The 22320-nt window shown below is 40.8% G+C and overlaps 1 long non-coding RNA gene across 1 annotated transcript in view; it reads left to right on the forward strand.

Moving 5' to 3' along the window:
• The window catches only part of LOC131478193 (uncharacterized), a 135179-nt gene that overhangs the window by 7602 nt on the left and 105257 nt on the right, over positions 1–22320 (forward strand). The window contains exon 2 of the long non-coding RNA XR_009244344.1: positions 2611–2693. This is a non-coding gene — a long non-coding RNA (uncharacterized LOC131478193). The remainder of the gene's footprint in view (positions 1–2610; positions 2694–22320) is intronic.

A 22320-nucleotide genomic window follows, 5' to 3' on the forward strand; every position in this document is an offset into this window, starting at 1 on the left:
TATCCAGCATGAAGTGAATGTTCAATAATTAGTGACAATGGTCACTGATTGATGGTGATGATGATGAAGTTGGCTGTGCATCCAACATTTAGAGTCGGTTATCATAGAAATCTCCGTCTAGCCTTTGCTCTGTAAATTTGCCTTTCCAATAAAATAAATACATCTCTTTTTTTTAAGTGGTACTGGGAAAAAGAACATTGAACTGGGATTTCACTTGTGCTCTGGTTCTTCCAGACTAATTCTGCAGCCTAGAAGTTAGCATATCATTCTTGTTGCCAAATAAAATATTTGGACTACACTATCTTTACAAGATCCATTCTGGTTGTAAAAAATCTGAGACTCTGTATACTTATGTCATCTGTTTTTCATACTGACCATGACAGTTTCATTAACTGTACCTTTATATAACTTGTGTATGAAACTAAACAGAAAATATACTCTCTTCCACAACATTCAAATACTTCCAACACTTTGAGACCAAATGTGATGTTTTTCCTCCACAATGATCAAATCTACCACACCAGGTGGGTGTCCTACATTTCAGTTCAATTCTGCTACTCTGTATCTGGGGTTAGTATTAGATGTGACAGCTGAAGACCTCAGTCCCACAAGATTTCCCCCTACGTGAGATGTCATTCACTGGGAGTGGGCCCCAGGTGACCCACATTTCCTGTCCTGCTCGGCTGCAAAGTAGGGTACTCACAACCCCCTCCTCAGATTTCAGCATGTGGTATGATGGCTCACAGAACTCAGAAACATGTTTACTGGTTTAATATAAGGGATATGACAGAGCAGATCTAGATGCACATTTAGGTGAAGGGTTAGAGCGCCAGGTTCAGAAACATCCTGGAGAGTTGGGCTGTACCACCCACAAGGCAAGGGTCTGTGTTCACCAACAGATCCATGTGGCAGGGATCATGCACACACACAGTCCTTAACTCAATATCTTGCACCTCTCTCCCTCCTGGAGAAAGTGATGGAGCTAAGGTTTTCTAACATTTAATTGTGGTTAAACCCCTACCTGAAGCTGTTCAGGAGCTCATTACAAAAATGCTCTTAAAACCCAGCGCTGAGAGTTGTCTCTGATGAACCAGAGACCAAATACTGGAGTAAAAGAAGCGTACAGGCACCAGTGCTGTGGCACAACAGGTTAAGCCTGCATCGCTGGCATCCCAGATGGGAACACTGATTTGAACACCAACTGTTCTGCTCAGACCCAGCTTGCTGTTGACACATTTGTGACCCCTGCTTCATATGTGGGGGACCGGGAGTTCTAAGCTCCTGGCTTTGGCCTGGTCCAGTCCCAATCAGGGTGGCCAATGGGGAATGAAGCAGTGGATGGAAGATCTCTCTCTCTCTCTCTCTTCCTGCTTTCCCTCTCGTCTACATTTCAAATAAATAAAAATAAAATCTTATTTAAAAAGGGAAGAAAAATATACTTCTAGCACAACTAACGAAATTTTAAGTGTTTTAGGATCTATGTCACATGAACCAAAGCAAAGACCAAATATATATTATGTATACATTTTATACATAGGTTTTCAATATTATATCACAATGTCACATACCTTGATTACCATATTTATCAAAGCCCTTGTCACTTTCCTTAGCAATGTTTATTGATGTAACTCTTAGACTGTTCTTATAGTTAGCATTGTTTTTTCAAGTAACTGAATTCCTTAACTATATTTAAAATAATAAAAAATAGTGAACACAATATATGAAAAAGTTATAGCAATATAGAGCAGTGGATCAAATATCTTAATTGTCTATGACAGAAACTGCAGAAAAGTGAGAGTTGATCGACATTTTCAATGTAAGTCTTACATTTCTAGGATTATCTATGTATTCTACAGATGGTCTGCATTTTGCTCTGTGTCATCTAATAATGGGGCATAAGATGTTTATTTCTTCAGCTTTATGTCTAGCAGGATCTACACAAATGATTACACATACATGTGTGCACGCACACACATTCACATACAAAGAACTGAAACCTTGTAGCAATGACCGGTACTACAGGCAACCAAGTCGCCTGTCTCTGCTGACTTTTAAATATGTATAGTAACCCTAACCTTTGCAAGTGCGGACTTCACTATGTAGGCGTGACTTCTAAAGCTTTTCAAATGGCATTTTAAGAAATAAGGCGCTACAGATTTTGCTAAGTCATTTTAATTCACCTTCTCAGCCATTGACAAACCTTTGAAAAGTTCGTGGTGACTGCAGTTTCTGTTGCCAAATATTCAGAAACGTTGACTTACAGAAAGATAGGAATAAGTAGCCAGAAACTGCTTTTGCAGAATACCCCCTCATTTAGAGTTGGAGAGAGACTAAGTGTAGATGAGGACATTGAGAAAGAGATATTTTGGACTGCAGAGCCATCATTACGCAGATAATATTCAGCTTTCTTCGGCCATACGTCTCTTCCCTTTAGCCCAGATGGTGCAATGACTCATCTATCCCACAGGCCAGCAAAACAAGAGACGCAGCAGAAGAGCTGTTCTAATCCAGATAAAACCGGGTGATGTTTCAGAATCCAGGGGAAAATATTTCTAGGCAATGATGGCAGTACATTGATAGTACTTGCTAATGCTTTCCATTCCTTCTTAGATTCACAGCTTGAGTTTCGTGTGGCTTCCAGGATTCCTGAGGCGTGGTTCTGACCAGGAATTCTTTTTATCTTCGTTGTGTATGTAAGTTGTAAGCACTTTTAACTTTCCAAGATGGTATGTTTGTAATGAATGTTGGACTTTTATGTTCCTTTCTTTGAGAATCACCTAGCAAATATATATGGGTCATATTCTGGGTGAGAATGTGCTAGGATAAGTAACTGTTCGAAATCCCCGCTAAATAACGATGAGATGGAAAATTGCCGTGTCTGACAGACAAAAATGATGAATGGGATAAGGATGGTTTTGTGCACACCTGCTTCTGGGGCTTCTGTGTGACGTTAGTCTGACTTGTGGTACAGGACCTATTAGATGTGTAGTTACATATTGCCTCCCTGCTCAAGGATTTGAAAAAAATCATTGATTTCCAGAACCAGAATAGTCTACCACTAGCCAGAAGTTAAGTATTTAATACAAAGAGAAGGAATAACCAGTTAAGATTTGTTTTTAGCTATTGTACCATAAATGGATGTCTGAAGCTAATGTTCTAATGCATTTGCTAGCAGTTATTATCTTTATTTTGAGTAGTATTCCACGTGATATACAACTTTTTTTTAAAGATTTATTTTATTTTTATTAGGAAGTCAGACATACTAGAGAGGAGGAGAGATAGAGAGGAAGATCTTCTACCTGTTGATTGACTCACCAAATGGCCGCAATGGCCTGAGCTGAGTCAATCCGAAGCCAGGAGCCAGCAGGAGCCTCTATCAGGTCTCCCACATACCCACAGAGTCCCAAGGTTTTTGGCCATCCTCGACTGCTTTCTCGGGTCACAAACAGGGAATCCAAGGTTAGAACTGGTGCGCATATGGGATCCCGGAGCATGTAAGGTGAGAATTTCAGCTGCTAGGCTACCATGCTGGGCCCCTAACCTGAGGTCTTAGTGTTCCTCTATCCTAAAATATTTTCTCACTTAATGAAGAATTTCATTTGGTCACTGAGAAACAATCTCACACTATTTACATTTACTTACTTGTCAGGCTATATTGGTTCATAAAATATCCAATTTAGTAGGGTTTCACCACAGATTGGATGGCACTGATTTTGTTATTACCACCCAAAATGCTTTTCTTTAGGCCAAAGAGGATCTCTGCTTTCACCTGCCTAAATATGCTTCCTCTGTGGTAATAACAACTAGATTTTTCATCAAGGAAGATCTTCCTAAATCAAGGTCATCAGCCCATCTCTGGGTAAAAAAGCATAAAGCATTACAGATTAGTTAGGGTCTCTCTGCTTTGGGGTCTGGATCTTGACTAGCCTAAGAAAAAGTGTGTTGAGTTGATTAGTCAAGGCAATAGTGTTCATTAAAAGAGATTGCCAATCATCTTGTACCCAGATTTCATGTCCTTTCCAATACAAAATTATCCAGCTTCTCAGTAATTTTATCATCTTGCAAATTCACTGTCTTGATAAATTAGAGATCATTTCCATTGCTTGTAAATGGAGAATAGTGATGAACCCACTAGAAGTCAGAATAATGTCCCCCAAAGATGTCCTAATGCCTAGAATCTGTGAACATGTTATGCTTAAGGCAAAGGTGAACCAAAGCTGCTGATGAAATTAAAACTGGTAATCAGACACTTTAAAATAAACCATCTTGGAATATCTAGGAGGACCCAATGTAAGCAGGAAATCTTTATGAGAGAAGCAGAAAATTCAGCAGAAGAGTGTAAGATATGAGAAAGACTCGAGGGGTCATGACTGGCCTTGAAGATCGACACAGACCAGGAGCCAAGGAATGTGGGTAGCCTCTCGCAGCTGGAAAGAGTGAAAAGCCACTCTCCCACAGGATCCAACGAGAAAGGTGGCCTTGCTGACACCTTGACTTTAGCTCTTTGAGATCCATTTTGGATTGTTGACCCCCAAAGCTAAGTTAATAAGCTTTTGTAGTTTTAAGTCATTAATCCATATGGCAATTTGTGAAAACAGCAATGTAAAACTAATACAGCTCCATAAAATGTGACTGCATATATATCCCAATCTGTATTTTGAGGCAAATAGCATTTTCTCCATGAAAAGTTTAATTTTAGTCATTATTTAATAGTGAAGTATTAATTAGTGATTTTTTTAATTTAGGGAAATGTAATGTAAGTGTGCATATTTACTACACAGTTTTGTCGAATTTTAAAATTCTGCTAGATTTACCTAAGTTTTTTTTTTTAAGATTTATTTATTTTTATTACAAAGTCAGATAAACAGAGAGGAGGAGAGACAGAGAGGAAGATCTTCCGTCCAATGATTCACTCCCCAAGTGAGCGCAACGGCCGGTGCTGCGCCGATCTGAAGACAGGAGCCAGGAACTTCTTCCAGGTCTCCCACATAGGTGCAGGGTCCCAAAGCATTGGACCATCCTCAACTGCCTTCTCAGGCCACAAGCAGGGAGCTGGATGGGAAGTGGAGCTGCCGGGATTAGAACTGGTGCCCATATGGGATCCCGGCACGTTCAAGGCGAGGACTTTAGATGCTAGGCCACGCCGCTGGGTCCTACCTAAGTATTTTTAAACCTAAATAAACTATGGGGCAGATTAAGCCTAGTAATTGGGTGCTGTTAGGAATACCCACAGCCAGTATCAATGTATCTGGCTTCAAGTTGCAGCTCCACTCACAGTTATAGCTTCCTGCTCAGGTGCACCATGGGAGGAAGTAAGGAATGGCTCAGCAAGTTGGATTCTTGGTACACATGCAGGAGACTTGGATGGGATTATTGACTATTGGCTTTTACCTTTGCCAGCCCCTGCTGTGGTGGGCATTGGCGAGGAACCAGCAGATGGGAAATTTTTCTGTCTCTTTCTCTCACTTTCTCTGTCTCCCAAATTAATACACTTAGTATAAAAAAATTTTAAGTAAGATGTTGGTAGTTGCAAAAAAAGCACCTTGGGTATAGTTTTCTTGTTCTCATTTCACTTTGAACTTCCTTACATTATCTTCCAACATGAATTTATTATTTTTACATACTTTAAAAAATAATTACATTATTTATACGTAAGTAATTAATAACTTTCTCACATTTTCCGTGCTGGGCCCCGAACGTGAGATCTTATTGTTTATCTATCCACATAGATTATGTAATTCTAAAATCATTCAGCAATTTATTTATAATGAAGGTACGTTTATGAATTTTATATTTAAGAAATGGGTGAATCAAATTTATCTCTTCTAATATTTTTATCTAGCAGTATATAAGCTAAGTCACAATAACGATTCCTTGTAAACAGAGTAATCTAAAACAAAATATACGCTTTCTTACAAGCTAGCTCAGAGGTAGATAATGTGGGGCTATTCTGCCATTCCCAACATATGATTTCCACTAGGGTATGGAGCTAGCTATGCGTTAGTTCTTGCCCCTTGCTAGCATGAGGGTAAAGAATACAAAAAGAATAGTCTCCTGTCCTGTATCACTTCCACTCACAACTCATTGTCAGGAATGATTCACAAAACTAGGTGCAATGAAGCTAAGCATGTACTTGCTAGTAAAGCAGCAAAATCCTAACTGTGATTTGCAAGTTCTGTTACTAAAGAAAGGAGGGAAAAGTTCAACACTCCTCCTTCAAGAAGATAGCCCTGGTAGCCAGAAAATGATGAACGACGAAAAAACCCACATTCTATCCACCAACTAAATCCGCTTCACATTAGTAAACACTCTACCCAATAACCACAACATATATATTCTTTTAAAATGCAAAATCATTCACCAGACTAGACCAGATCCTAGACCATAAGATAAATTTGAACAAGTATAAAGAAATCAAAATCACACAAGATATATTCTCTGGGCATAACTGGATTAAAGTGAAGATCAATAAAAGAAAAGAAACAGGAATCTTTGAGCATGTGACCTTTGAAATTCATTTGTGAATGATCCCTCAGTAGGATAATAATTCTCAAGGATAATAAAGATGTTAAACTGAATAAAAGCAACAATACAGGTTAGTGAAATTTTAGTGATACCACCAAGGCAGTGCTTAGAAGTAAACATACAGTAATATATACTTAGAAAAGAAATTGCAAGCAGGTTATTCAAGCACGTACCTCAAGAAACAAAAGAAAAACCATGAAGCCATAAAGAAATGCACAAATTTAAGAAAAAAAATTTTGAGATTGGAGGTATAAACTATTAAATAGCTTAATTAAAAAAGTTTTTAAAAAATTTGATAAAATTGATAGGCTTCTAGACATATTGACAAACTAAAACTGAAGGAAACAAGTACCAATAACAGGAACCAAACAGGGATATTGCTTTAGATCTCAAAGTTAAAGTATAATTTTAGAGCAACTGCAAGAAACTGTAGATGCAAATTCAACATCTTAGACAAAATGAAAAAAATGTCTTGGAGATGAAGCGTATAATCTGAATAGTTTTAGAAACTATATATAAAAAAACTGAATTAGTAGGTACAAACAAGCCTTCCAAAAGTATCTCCATGTCCAGATGTTTTCATTGGCGAAATCTGCAGGACACTTAAGGAAATTGCACAAATTCTACACAATCTCTTCCAGAAGACACAAGAGAAGGGAAACACCCTGAACCCATCCCAACAGGGCAAGTCTGCTTAGATGCAGAACTGAAAGATATGATGGGGGCTGGTGCTGTGGGACAGCATGGTAAGCCACCCATCAGAGAAGTGAAAAATAATCTAAGGATTTGGGCTTCTGTCACTCACATGGAAGACCTGAATGAAATTCTAAGCTCTTGGCAATCTTGACTTTACTGATTTTTTGAGAACAATGTATCTGCTAAAAGTAGCACTCACATTCTTTCCAGTTGCACCTGGTCTATTTCCTAGGATGGATCATGATCTAGGCCACAAAAGCAGTCTCAATGAATTTAGAAAATTATGAACATATAGTATAGGTTTTCAGGCTGAAGTAGAACTCAACTCATTTTAATGAAATATGTTCACAAGAAAAAAAATCCACATTTTAGGGTATCTAATACTGTATTTCTTTTTTTTTTTTAAAAAAAGATTTATTCATTTTTGTTGGAAAGAAGGATATACAGAGAGGAGGAGAAACAGAGTGAAAGATCTTCTCTCCAATGGTTCACTCCCCAAGCGGCTGCAACGGTCAGAGCTGAACCAATCCGAAGCCAGCAGCCAGGAGCTCTTCTGGGTCTCCCATGTGGGCGCAGGGTCCCAAAGCTTTGGGCCGTCCTCAATTGCTTTCCCAGGCCACAAGCAGGGAGCTGGATGGGAAGTGGAACCACCAGGATTAGAACTGGCACCTATATGGGATCCTGGTGCATGCAAGGCAAGGACTTTAACCACTATGTCATGCGCCGGGCCATAATACTGTATTTCTAAGAGAGCGAGAGAGAAGAAGGAAGGGAGGAAGGAAGGAAGGAAGGGAAGAAGGAAAGGGATAGAGAAAATAAACGAAACAAAGAGGGATGGAATGAAAGAAAATAGAATTTTTTAAAAGATTTATTTATTATTATTGGAAAGGCGGATATACAGAGAGGAGGAGAGACAGAGAGGAAGGTCTTCCATCCGATGTTTCACTCCCCAAGTCAGCCGCAACGGGCCGGTGCCGTGCCGATCCGAAGCCGGGAACCAGGAACCTCTTCCGGGTCTCCCACGCGGGTGCAGGGTCCCAAAGCTTTGGGCCGTGCTCGACTGCCTTCCCAGGCCACAAGCAGGGAGCTGGATGGGAAGTGGAGCTGCCGGGATTAGAACCGGCGCCCATTTGGGATCCCGGGGCTTTCAAGGCGAGGACTTTAGCCGCTAGGCCACGCCGCTGGGTCCCAAATACAGACTCTTAATTTATATATTAATAGAGGTTTACACAGACACACACATCCTATTATTACAAATAATATAAACTCTATTCTTGTGGGTCTATTATCAGACCCACAATTCTATACTGTACACAAACTAACCAGTTGCCTTGCTGGTCTTGTAGCAGAAGACAAACAAAGTTTCCTGCTGGGCCCTTCACTGTACTGGACCCAGTTAGGCTGTGCTTGAAACACTGGCATCCCAATCAGAATGCCGGTTTGAGTCTTGGCTGCTTCACTTCTGATCCAGCTCCTTGCTGAGGCACCTGGGAAAGCAGCAAAAAAATGACCCAAGTGCTTGGGCTTTTACTGTTCCCATGGGAGACCTGGATGGAGTCTCAGACTCCTGACTTACCCCCGATGCTGCAGTCATTTGGGGGAAAGAGCTAGTAGATTGTAGATTTCTCTCTGTCATTCTGCCTTTCACAAAGATAAAAGAAATCTTTTTTAAAAAATAAAGCTTCTTGTTTTTCTTTATTATTTTTAAATGAAATATGGAATCTGATTTGGGAGCGACATGAATGTCCAACAATAGAATCAGCACACAGTGGTTCCTTGTGCCCTGTGTGATTCCATAGAGCAGGATTTCTCACTGCAAAATGGAAGCCGGGTTCACTAACAACAGTTTCTAAATGAATGCACAAAAGCTTGATCCAGCAATTCTGTATCCACAGATTTGTAAGGAAATCTCACAGTTTTCTCCAGAGATTTATTTATATTGGAATGTTTATAGTGTACAAGCAGAAATTTCTGAAAAGTGAAAAGCAACATACTGCTAATAATAGAATGTAAGTCAGTAGTGCTTACATGCTGTTTGTAATAAGATGTTCACTTATATTAATTCTGAAATCATAAAAAAAAAACCCTGTGAAATCAATCAATGCTCTTGTTTCCCTGCTCTGACAGAGAAGAATGGTGAGGCAAAGGGGTGGGGGATGCATTTGCCATGATCCTGGCTTCAGTCAAGAGGCCTTTTTTTACCTAGCCTTGAAGCCAGGCCACGACGTTCCTGCTGCAGACTCGGGCTTCAGAGCGAATCTGTTAGGCTGGCCAACTTTCCAGCAGACGGGGAGTGGAAGTTGCTGTCCGGTGGAATGGTTTGTCCAAGAATCTGCGGACATGATTTGAAGCCACCAGTCACACAAGCGGGCAGTAATGAAGTTGGGATTCAAACCCTGCAAATCTGAATGTTACCTTCTATGCCAGAAGGATGTGGTCCTCAGAATATGAAACGTTTGTGTTAAAGCATAGGTGCTAACAGTGGAAAATAAGTAACAAAAACTACATGTGCAGCATAATTTTAACGAGGGTCAGTTGAGGAAGGTGGAGACTGGAGTCAGAGGCAGAGGAATGCAATCTGTCCACTGAGTCACATGTCATTGCCTGAAAATGCCACAGCATTGCAGGAGCCCTCGTGTGAAATCGACTGTGTACACATAGAGACTTGAGGATACAAAACGGTCAACAGAGTTGGTGAGAAAAGTGGTGAAGAAATGTTTGCTGTGGTTCCTGGTTCCAATGTTATTTAAAAATAAAATTTGGTTGGTTTTGAAACTGTGGCAATTAGACACATGAAAAAAAAAAAAAGGTTAGGAAACATGTGGAAATGCCTGGAAATACCAACAGACCTTGAGTGGCTTAAGATATTTTATTTATTTATTTATTTTTTCTGCCTGTCTCCAGAAATTACCTTTGTGTAAAGAATACCAAGCCTTTTTGTTTATTCAACCTTTCTCTGAGATGGCTTTTGCGGTACTTATACTCTTAGTTCACCACTTTAAAATATTATATTGACAAGCCCTTCATTAATGCTGCACCAAATTATGTTTTCAAAATTGTGAGTAAACCAAAAGAGAGAAAGAGAAAGAGATGAAAATTGAGGCCAGGGAATTTATATATTTAGTCTGCGTTTACTAACGTGCATATTTCAGTAGTGCATTGGACTTAGGACTCTCTATTCATATCTTTGATTCTGTAGAAATCCCCAAATTGCCTCATAGCTTTTAAAACTAGTGAACATGTATTTTCCCCTTTCAAAGGCACCCTTGAATAGACCAAGTGGCTTTCGATGCAAACAGATAAGTATTTGATGTGGGGACCCCATTTTAGTTCTCACCAATGTCTCTTGCTATCTTACAGAGATAGACTCCAGGTGTAGTTCACTGGATTTGTTCTGGTTCAGTGGTGGGCAAAATTAACCTATATGCAGATACGTCCTTCCACATTTGCATGAAAAAGAGAAAGTGATTGTCAGGCCGTCCTTATTAACAGCAGTGACGACTTTGCCTCACTGATGGAAAAGTTTAGTTCTTCAAAGTCGCTGGAACAGATCAAGAGACTTTATTCATTCTCCCCTCCAATGGGTTACATCAGGATTTATATATTAAGAGACAAGTGTAATTAGAAAGATTAGTTTGTTGGGCTTGTAAGGAAACTTACAAGGTGACTTGAATTTGTATTGTTGGAAAGAGACTTTACAAAGATTATAAACTCTCTAGACCATGCAGCACAAAGAGGAGAAGCAGACTAGCATCAAGCTCTCTCCTTTTTCTCTGTGGGTGGGTGGGTGGGGGGATGTCGAGGGGCGACAGCGATTCTTTTAGTTGGAAATTGCATTGCACTACCGGACTCACTGTTATAAGATCTTCCTGAAATTTTCCAAAAGGTCTTGAGTCATCTGGCATTTCCACATGATGATTTTTGTCTCGTGGGATCATGAGGTCATGACCATTATTCTTCCACACAGTATGCCAGGGTCACTGTGCCCTTTTCTGAAAGAGGCGCTATGTCTATGGTGAGGGCCCATCAGTCACCTCTGTAAATCTGCTAGGAAGCTAGAATCGTATTTTTTCTCAGTGAGGTCATAATTTTGTCTTGGGAGAGCCTAAAGACAGAGTCCACCCTTCTTTGTGAGTAAATGTCTTGCAAAGAATCAGGTATAAAAATCTCAAGAAGTGTTTTCATTTGCTTTTTAATTGCCAACTGAGACCTCATCCTGGGATGCTCTGCTTTAGGAAAAAAACTGATGGCAACTTAGCTGCTGTCCCTCATGGCCCTACACAAGACACAGGAAGGTGATTTGTGGGTCGCCTTCTGTTTGCCTCTTGTGGCAGAAGAAGGGCATGTGAGTATGGTATCACCCGAAGCAAGAGGTAAGTCCAAATTTAAGAGACCCAACAAGAGCTGCTCACAGCATCCTAGTACTATGTTCCACTTCATGAGATTCTCTTACAAGTTCTCCAGGGCAACAGAGACACAGGGCTGCAGTTTGGGTCTTCCTGAGGAATCAGCTCCTTGCTCCATTGCAGTAATAGCTTTAAGAAATCTTACAAAGAAAACAGTTGACTTAGAAGAATGTAAAAACTAAACTACATTGTATCCAGTTAAGGAAAAAAATCTGGGAACCAAAACTGGTCTACACTGTTCGTACAGAGGCAGGGATGTTCTTCAGCTAAAATGTACTGAGAGTGTTCTTTGTTCTGGCTTTTGGACTTTTGTTTGTAACCTCAGGAGACTGTGCCAGTCTTTCAGCTGAAAGAATGAGGAGTCTAAGAAAATGAAAATGCTTATCTTTTAAATTGCTTCTCAAAAGGGAGCTAATGCTTTTCCTACCACTTAATGTGTAACCAGGGTGTTATGTCAGCAAGCTACTGGGATTTGACATGCCGTTATTGTAGCGCATAAGCTTAAAGAACTGGGAGAAGGGGAGGGGAAATCTTGCAGCCAGGTAGCAGTGGACACGTTGGCGTGCTGCCATGAAGGGTGTGCTAGCCTCTGCAGTCAGCTTCATGGAGTGCAGCAGTACAGGGCTGTCTCACGACGTCCCCACACCTAGAGGTGACCCAAGCTGAGTGCACACAGATGGAGGAGCTACCATTCTTAAGTAGTCTGTGATGCTTTTCGCTTTTATATTCGTATTTCACCTTGCCCATAGATTTAATTCTTCTATGTTTCATTGTGTTTTATCCATATTCTGTCATTTGCATGGCTGACTTCAAAACAATTACTTTTTTTTTCTAATAAAAATTCCTTGGGTATCATTCCTTCTTTTGTACAATATCCACAACAAAAAACGTTCACTTGGATTAAACCGGCTTGTGCATACTTTACCTATTGATTCTTGTCTACCTGCTCTTCCCTCCTCACAGAAATCTCCAAGTTGTCTCTTGTTTCTAACTCCCTTCCTACCCAGTGCATTCAGCCCACCTGCAGGGACATTCTTACCCACTGACTGCTTAAGTGCCAATGCCTTTGTGTGTGATTGATGGGAAGAGACAAACTCCCTGGGGAAGGACACATATGTCCTTTGGAAACAGAGTAATTGGTTGTTAAAAAAAAAAAAAAACACCCGGAGACAGTACCCTCTCCTGAGAAACAGAAAAGCAGCCCTGGGGATGGAAGCAAAGCGCAAGAGAAGCCAGAGGTCTTAGCTTGCCCAGAGCATACTGAGCCCTACTCACTGCTGCAGGAAGGACTAGTCAGTGGTGAGATGAACCATGCCCAGACTGCCCGAGCAGATTCAGAGACCTGGAATGACACAGTGATGGGTCACAGTGACTTTCCAGAGTGGCTGCAGGTGTGGAAGGTGAATGTTTTAGTTTACACACCTAGTATTCCTGAATTCCGGACTATGTATATAAATCCAATACATATTCAAAAAATTAAATTTGGTTCCCGGCAACAATAATTATCTTACTAATGTCTATACCAAATTAACAAATTTTTGTATGAAATTAGAATTGGACTTCAGGGATCAAAGAATCTAAATCAACATCTTTATGAAATTCATGCAAGACATCTTTTGTTAGAAAAATTCACTGAATTTCTGAATTTTCCTGGAAGGGAGGGAATTTTTCCCAATTCATTTGGATTGGGAAAGCTTTGATAGTCATACACTGCCTTGATACATTTTCATCATGATGCATGCCACATAGGACAATCTAACGGGGATGAGAAATTCCTACCATCTAGTGATGTCACAGCTGATACACCTTATTCACGTGTATATGGTGATGCTGATGTAGACACACCTATAGTGCTGCCAGTTGTACAATAATGTATTACATGCCATCATGTACAATATGTTAACATTTGATAGTAGCAATAAGTTCATTACTAGTTCATCTATTTACTATGCCATGTTTTTATTACTATTTTATAGTGTACTCCTTGTGGTTATTAAAAAAATGTTGTCAGGCAGTATACTGTGCAATGCCACAGCGGCCTCTTATGTCTTGTGTTTATTGCCTCTCTTGATTGCATAAGACCACAGTGAGCAACTGACGTATGCTAAGAAGGTTTCTGGAACTCATTCTATAATGTTCACACAACGGTGAAATCACCTAATGATGTGTTTCTTGGAATGTATTTCCATCGTTAAACAACACTCCATGGCATTTGTCTTTTGGTAGTTAACCACTTGTGCCTCTCAGAACCAGTTGAAATATTCTTCAGAAGTCTTATAAAGCATCTTGTTAATGCTATGAAACTTCTAGATCACTTGCTTTTTTCCTTTTTTTCCTAAAAAGTAAGTGAAATGCAACAGAGATATTAATAAGACTTATACACACATATACCTATAGGCATCAAGTCTTTCTATTCAACATGGAGTTCTTGCCAAGAATGTTAAAAAGATCATTTTCCATTTGGGGAAACACAGTAGTACAAAAAAACAAGATTTATTTTGGTTGACAAGCAGTATTTTATGAAGCTTGTATTTCCAAAACATATCAAACCCACTCATAGGTCCAAAATAATTTTTTTGTTTGTTTTATACGTGGCATAGTCTAGAGTCTATCACTACTGCTTATTAGTACTGCAATGGATAATTTCTAAATCTCTTGGTTACATATACTATTTTTTTATATCTGGAGAACTTTCCAGCTGCTGTTCCATTTGTTATAAAGTCAACCCTTTTCCCTTTGTGAGAAAGGTCTAGGCCGTCATAGTTTTAGGTAATACCTAATCTGTCAAATCATCTTTTCTGAGCTTGATTGTTGCTAAACAAGAAATTCTTTTTCACTGATTTTACCTTAAAGATGAAATTCATTACAATTTATTTTTAAACAAAAATCCAGAATTGGGACTTTATATGAAATAATAGTACTTATTATTTTTATGAAATATGCTAATATATTTATCTGTTTGACACTCTCAAAAGGCTTTCCTGAGAACTTGAATTTTTTTCCTTTTTAAATGTCAGACTTTGAATATGTAATAGACAAACTATTCTTTTGCTAAAGAAAGATCTCAAATGGATGTGTATTATATTTCAATTTTTCAATTCCAAAGATTGGGAATCAGACCTACTCTGTCTCTAGAGTTGACTTGCAGAGTGGAGTGGGCAGAAAAAAATCCTGAGGAAAACAGCATGCCAAGAGAGCAGTACTTGATTTGTTTCAAGCATTAATACAATCACAGCCACATCCTAACCAAATGTTACTAAGTAAAAGAAAGTAAACATCTTTTTACAGTGTTATATTAAGGTGAATGTTCAAGCCAGCCGTATTTCTCACTGTTTGTACTGAGCTGGTCTAATTTGGACAGGTAAGGCTGTTCTGTAGTAAGGAACCAACCCAGAAGTCCCTACGACGTAACACAACAAGGTGTATCTCCTGCCTGTCAAAATGCCAACACCAGAACCTCTGTGGAGCTTCTATATCAAGGTTCTTGTCTCTGAACGCAGGGTCCTGGTTGTTGTGGCATAGTCACCTCTCATTCTGCTCGCAGACCACTGGAGCAGTGTGGCCTCCAAGCAAGAAACAGGGCACACTGTGACGTGCTGCTTTCTCTAATGTTCAGGAACTTAACATGGAACAGGACTATGTGCAGTTTCTTTGCCATGGGTGTAAGTGTAGACACTTTGAATGCACCGTTTCTACTGCCAATTATCATTGGAGCCTGCATGATTACAGCTGTGGTTCATCTGGGATTTCTTCTGTCCACACTGGAAAATGTTCCAGCAAGTTTTGTATAAATAAACAACTGACATCCAGTTGCGGATTTTGTGAGCATCTCTGGAATAGTGTTTATTATTTAAAACTTAATGCCAGGATTTCCTTTGTTTTGATTGGAAATTGCAAATTAAAACTGACTAGAGATGTAAAAATATCTATTCAGAGTGTTGCCAAGAAAAAAAAAATCTCCTTTTATTTCAGCTTAGAATTTGCAGAATAGTTCCATTGGAAACGATTTGCATATCTCTGATAATAAACATGGCCCTTACAGCTTCTACTGCATTAATATTGGATGGTGTTGATAATGTCTATTTACAAAAATGAAATTATATCTAATAGAAATGCTCTCTAAATGTCACAAAGATACATGGTGCATTTTCATAACAGAAAATTTTGTCTTTTCTGAAAGCATTTCTAACTTGAAGTAGGAACCAAAACGCTTCCCAAATGCTATGGTTGTAAGCTCACCAGACTGGAATCACTTAAAAAAATTTCTGTCCCAAACTTTCAAGGGTAGCCTGATAGGGTTGACATATTTGTTGTTGGTTTGCTTTATCAATGTGAAGGCATGTGGAGTACAACAGAGTCAATGGCTATAAGTCTAATGCACTGAGCCTTTTCCTTGGCACACAAGGCATTTGGAAATAGCCATATAGATGTCATTAGAGGTCTGTGAGTCGACCTACTGAAAATATGGGAGCTGTCCCGGCAGGTCTGAACCAAGGGTACAATATTTACGAATTCTAGTTCTGTTCCTGGACTTATTTATAGTCTCAGAGAAGGAACAGGTAAAATCTTGAAAAGTGCTGTTAGAAGGGATACCACATCTTCCATTAGCCAAAATGACACACAAGTGCACAGGCATGCAGGCAAACATGCTTTAATATGTTGAAATCAAAAGTTAGGAATGAATGGAAGAATGGGGAGAAGGCTTTTTGGATCTTTAGATCCTGCCAATTGAGGGAGAGTGAGCTGAAAACATAAAGCTTTTTATCTCAATATCAGTGAGAGATACTGAGGAACTAAAAAAACCACATCTTTTCCAATTACAGGGGGGAAAAAGAACTCAGAAAATTAGCTCTCTTCTGTAATCTGTTCTTCCTTATCTCAAAACATGGGGCCATAGACAAGGATCTTTGTACAGCCCTGAGACGTAAGCCACAGGAATGGCCAAATAGAACTTTTTTCTTCCGAAAGTAGGCTCCTCAGCATTTCTTTACGGTGAGGAAAACTGGACTAGCATGTCAGGGATTGTTCCATAATCTATCCACTTTGAGATGGACACTCCGTGGTGACTCCTGTGTCTAGGCTGTACTCCCACATCAGCACCATGTTGTTCCTGCAAAGGATAACTTCAGCTCACCAACAGTGTGTGTGTGTGTGTGTGTGTGTGTGTGTGTGTTACTACTGCAATACAGGTCTTATGGCCCCAGTTGTTTGTTTTGAGATTGTTTCACTTATTTGAAAAGCAGCAGCAATACACTGGGAAGGAAAGAAATGGAGAACCATAGAGGGATAACAGGAGAAAGAGCAAGAGAGAGCAAGAAAATAGATCTTCCATCCACTGTTTCACATCCCAAATGGCTGCAAAGGCCTGAACTGGGTCAGGCCAAAACTATGAATCTGGAATTCCATTCAGATCTCCCATGTAGGTCACAGAGTCCCACATACACCTCCTACTGTTTCCCAGGTGCATCAGCAGGGAGCTGGATCAGAAGTGGAGCAACTAAGGCTTGAACCAGCACTCTAATATTGGCTGCCAGTGCCTCAGGCCTTGGCATAGTCTGCTGCACCACAATATTGGTCCCCTGGTCTATCCTTTTACTCTATTCAGGAATATTAACTAGCGGCCAAAATTGCATGGCCATTTACATGGATAAGCTCTAAATTCTCTTTACAATGGTCACACTTAAAATGAAGATAAATCAGCAATATAAAATAAATGTAGCAAGTTACTAGAAGGAATAAACCAAGTTAAAAGATTCATTAGCTGAGGAAAAAAAGCTGTTTTGCAACTTTAAGCCAGCAGGATGGTGGCAGGGAGGTGTGTTTAATCACGGAACCCTCTGGAGAAGAGTTGAGGCTCACCTGCCATAAATCCTTGGGAGAATTTTCCTCCCCAGCAAAACTGACCACTTGTAACTTCTCCCATGGCATACTGTGAATGGCTTTCAGTACAAACAGTTGATTCATCCACTTTTCAAAACTGTGCCATATTCATCTTTGCATCGCCAGGATCTGGGGTACTATCTGCTTCTTACGGGGAGTCAGATCGACGGGTTATGTTATCTGCTTGGTGTTGCACAGTGGACTAGCGTTCATCTCACTGAGAGACTGTCAGGGAGGATCTCTGCTCACCCCAGTTGAGTTTGTTTCAGGTTTTAGTCCAAAGCTACTTATTCCATGAGAACCTTTCTTAATTCCTTCAGCCTCATGGAGGGTACTCTGGCTCTATTGATGTCAATTGAAAATAAAGAACATTTGGAGCACTTATAACAATATGAAATTCATCATTTTTTTTTGCCTCCCATTGGTTTTGGCTAAATTTTCTAATCACAATAGACATTTAAGATCCAAATAAGCGGAGGGACCCATCTCTGACTTCTGCCTTTGCCCATTGTTTCTCAGGAAATAGAACATGTTTGTAGAGGAAAAAACATCCTAACACATCTGGTATGATTTTCTAGATATCCAGTTTAGGCCAAAAAAAACAAGTGGTGTCATCTGTTTTTCTTTTATACGTTTTGAAACACGAGTCTCAGAAAGCTGTTCCCCAACATATGTCAGTTTAACATCTGCCGGTTCGTAACTGACAGCCAGAAACAGCCGTGCTGGCAGCCCCGAGACAGTGCCAAGGCATTTCCCCATAGAACTGTCTTCACTTCGGAGTTGTCAGTAATATTTTTACTCTAGGGGTAGCTCATTTTCCTAACTTGAGAGAGACACATGCGTGAATGCACAAAGAAGCAAGAATAAACAGAATGATGTCTTCATAGTTATAAGCGGGTACAGCTGCCAAAGGTTTCCAAAAGAAATCCTGCATGAGAATGTCACTGTCATAGGTCAAGCATTAAACTTCTCCTGGAAAAGCAAGTTTCTGTACACAACATGTTAGTTTCTCCTTGTTGTTCCACCTCAAGAGTGTTTGATAGCTAAAATAAAATATATTCACTAAAGTTAACCAACCATGTTCAAAACTCCTCTTACCTTTCTTCTTCTTTTGAATTCCCGCATGGAATTGAAAGTGCATCAGTAAGCTTCCCTCTCCATCTGGGGAGCCACACAGATATATTGACATTTAGCTGTGAATGAAGGAGCCTTAGTGTTTGACCTGGGAGTGATTCGTAATGTTACCCAATCTGAGATAATCTAATGCTTAATGAACATTTAGCAACTCAACAACTTTTAGACCTAGCAATTTGGCGCTGCGAGTGATTGGGGGTCATTTGTGCCCTTTGACACAGTCTCCTGTTTCAGTGATGTGAGTGCACTTCATTTCATTGCATTGTAAAGCAGAGATACCTCTGTGTCTTGTCAAGAGGAAGGTCCTCCATAGAGCGTATCTCCATATCCTTGGCATCGGATTTGTGCTGGATACACAGCGAGTGTGGAATGAATGAAGCAAGCAACCCTATAACAAGGTTCTTAAAAAAAAAAAACTTTAGGGCCTGTCACCGTGGCCTACTGGTTAAAGTCCTAGCCTTGAATGTGCCAGGATCCCTCATGGGCACCAGTTCTAATTCCAGCAGCTCCACTTCCCATCCAACTCCCTGCTTGTGGCCTGGGAAAGCAGTTGAGGACAGCCCAAAGCCTTAGGACTCTGCGCCTGTGTGGGAGACCTGGAGGAAGTTCGTGGCTCCTGGCTTTGGATTGGCGCAGCACTGGCCGTTGCTGTCACTTGGGGAGTGAATCACTGGACGGAAGAAATTTCTCTCTGTCTCTCCTCCTCTCTCGATATATCTGACTTTACAATAAAAATAAATAAATCTTTAAAAGAAACTTTAAAAATGTTTATCTTTTTATTTTAATGCACTTGAGGTAGAAAGAAAGAGAGGTTTTTCATATGCTGGTTCGCTCTCCAAATGGCCACAACAGTTGCACCTGGGGTCAGGTTGAAGTGAGAGCCAGGCATGCCATCTGGGTCTCCCATATGACAGGCAGGACCCAAGAACTTAAGCTGAGTTCCCAATATCTGCTGTTTGCTGGATTGCTCTTTAGCAACAAGTTGCACTGGATGTGGAGGCAGGACCCCATCTTAGGCACCCCAGTAAGGGCACTGCAAGGGGCAGCTGGCAGTCCCACAATGCCTACCTGACACATGGGTAAGATTTCAAATTAGTTATCATCAGTTGATTGATATTATATTTTCCCCATTGGTGCAATTTTACTCTACAGGATCATGAATATATTGCATGGCATTTTGTAAAGGAAGTATAAATCACACAGCGGTAACAGAGAAGTGTCAGGTTAATTCTAAGTGTGATGTGACTGAATTGAAGTAACTCCACTTTCTCCCCTTCTCTCTCTGTTTATCTCCCTTCATTTCTCCTTTTTTTCTCAAAGTGTAACAGACACCATACATACAAAGCCTAGACAGTTAATGGGATAGCAGATGAAAGTGATTCCAATATTTTGTACTTTGACCCGCTGTGAAAAAGGTGAACACATTCTATGAAACGTTAAGTGCTATAAAAATACATTGACTTTTAGGTCACTGGAGAGATGGCATGAGTTATGTCCTAAAAAGTTTCTGACACATGAAAAGAAGTTAAATGATTCAAATTTCAGCTTTCGCGTCTACTGAGATCTTTAAAAATATAGGTGCCACCCCCCTCCTCAAAAAGTAGCCCCCCCCCAAAAAAAACCCAAAACACTGGCAGGGATAAGGAGGAAAACACAATTTGCTTCCAATGAATTCTCAATAAATGATGTCTGCATCAAGGTCAATTAAACATTTTTAAACTTACTGGAATTTGATTTTGAAAAATGCCTCTTGAGACTTATTTTCCAACCTGAAGTCAGTAGTTAATTTTTACACTGATTATCTTACATCCAATTGTGCCAGTGACCTGGAGCATGCTTAATGATGTTACTTACATTTTTGTTTCCATTGAGTCAAGCTTCAAATCTGAATTTTTTTAAATCTATTTTATTGTGTTGTTGTTGACAATCTTTACATAGGTAATTACAGTTAAAGAAAGAAAAAGAAAAAAAAAAGGTTCAGGGGGATAGGGAAGTGGGTAATGCTATTATGTCCATATTGTTTCCATCATGTATCTGAGGTAAAAGGGGATATTGAGGGAGAAGCCCCACCCGGTTTCCCGCCCACCCCGAGTCCCGGATGTGGGGCATGCTCTGAGATATGTGCTCGAGTGGTGTTAATAGTTCTCCAGTTATGAATCGCTGCCAGTTTCGCTCGATGAGGTCGTCCGCTGATTGATATGGTCCATCATAAAGTCTCCGTTTGCCCCATATTTCGCTGCCAACATATAGCTGAGATGAATGATTGATCTGCTCTGTCTTCTGTCTTTTCTTGATTAGAGTTCTGAGTCCAGCAGTTCGATTGGGGAGATCTCCAAAGAAACTTTGAGGTATTCCCAGACTAGTTTCTTGTATGTTCTAGCAAGCACAGGGCCCGGCACAGTCCATCACCACGATCAGCTGGTGGTTGCAATTGCTGGGTTGGTTCTGTTTTCAGTCCCGAGTTGCACTGGAACCAATGGGTGTTGCAGTCCAGTCTGGTTCTGCCCAGCACGTACTCGGCCCTCACACAAACCAGTGGGAGCTGCAGCCTAGTTGGGGCGACCCACAATAACCCCCACCAGGCTCGCCCCCTACCCTGGTTTGCCAGTATGTGTAGCAGAAGACCAGTCTGTCCCCCATCCCATTTGGCTCTGGCACTTGTCAATGGGTATTAAAGCTTAGTTCTGTCTAACCAACTCAACCATCCAGCCCTCACGGGTGTTGTTGAGTGCCTCTCTATCTAGCCATCCCAGCCCGCGGCCTAATTTCCATGCCCTCCCACGGGAATAGTGACCCAAGTAGGGGGAACCCACTTTTTCCCTCCCAGGTCTCTCTGTCCCGGTTTATGCACTCTTTAGGTGGTTCTGTGATTTGACTTGACAGAATTAGTCCCCAGTGCCAGCTTCTGCGGCTATGCCCAAACATCCCTCACCCATTCTAATTTATGCTTGCACCAGCAAGAATAATCAGCCCAGCCTGGCTTTTCCCTGATCTAGTCCACATGCAGCGCACAGGTGTTGTAGCCTTGCATAGTCTAGTCTGTCTCTATCCCAGCCCACGCTCTCCATTGGGAGTAGCTGTCTGGCGAGGGAACCAGCCCCTTAATCCCCCCGCCAGTTCTGCCCCTCCCTTCCTTCCTGGATCTCACGTGTGCTGGTTGGGTGCTGCATTCATATCCAGTACAGGCAACCACGCCCTGGCATTCCATAATGTGTACTGGTTTTGTCGCGACCAAACCCGGCTCATCCCACACTCTGATCTGGTGATCGGATTTGCCAGTGGGTGACATGAACTGATTCAGCCTGGTCTGCTCCTGACCCATGCTGAATGTGTGCCAGTGGGAAACTTTCCATGGCCTATTCTGGACTGTTTCCTATCATGCTTCTTGCGCTTACCTGCAGGGACTGTGTCCTGCCAGAGGAGTTGCCCAGGCTCCTCCATCAGAACCCCTCCCAATGCCAGATTTTGCGCATGCCAGGGGGTCCTTGAGCCAATCCAACTCAGTTCACCTCCTGTCCTAGCAGGAACAGTGGCTTTTCCTGGCTGGCTTTCACCCCATTCTGGTTCTTGTTGTTGGATGTTTCAGCCCGGCCATGGCTCGTCCATACCCACATACAGCTCACGCATTGCTCAGTATCAATTCTGAATTTTTAAAATATGCTTTCTGTGGAATGTAATG

The sequence above is a fragment of the Ochotona princeps genome, chromosome 28 (genome assembly GCF_030435755.1).
Source record: "Ochotona princeps isolate mOchPri1 chromosome 28, mOchPri1.hap1, whole genome shotgun sequence".
Classification (NCBI taxonomy): Eukaryota; Metazoa; Chordata; class Mammalia; order Lagomorpha; family Ochotonidae; genus Ochotona; species Ochotona princeps.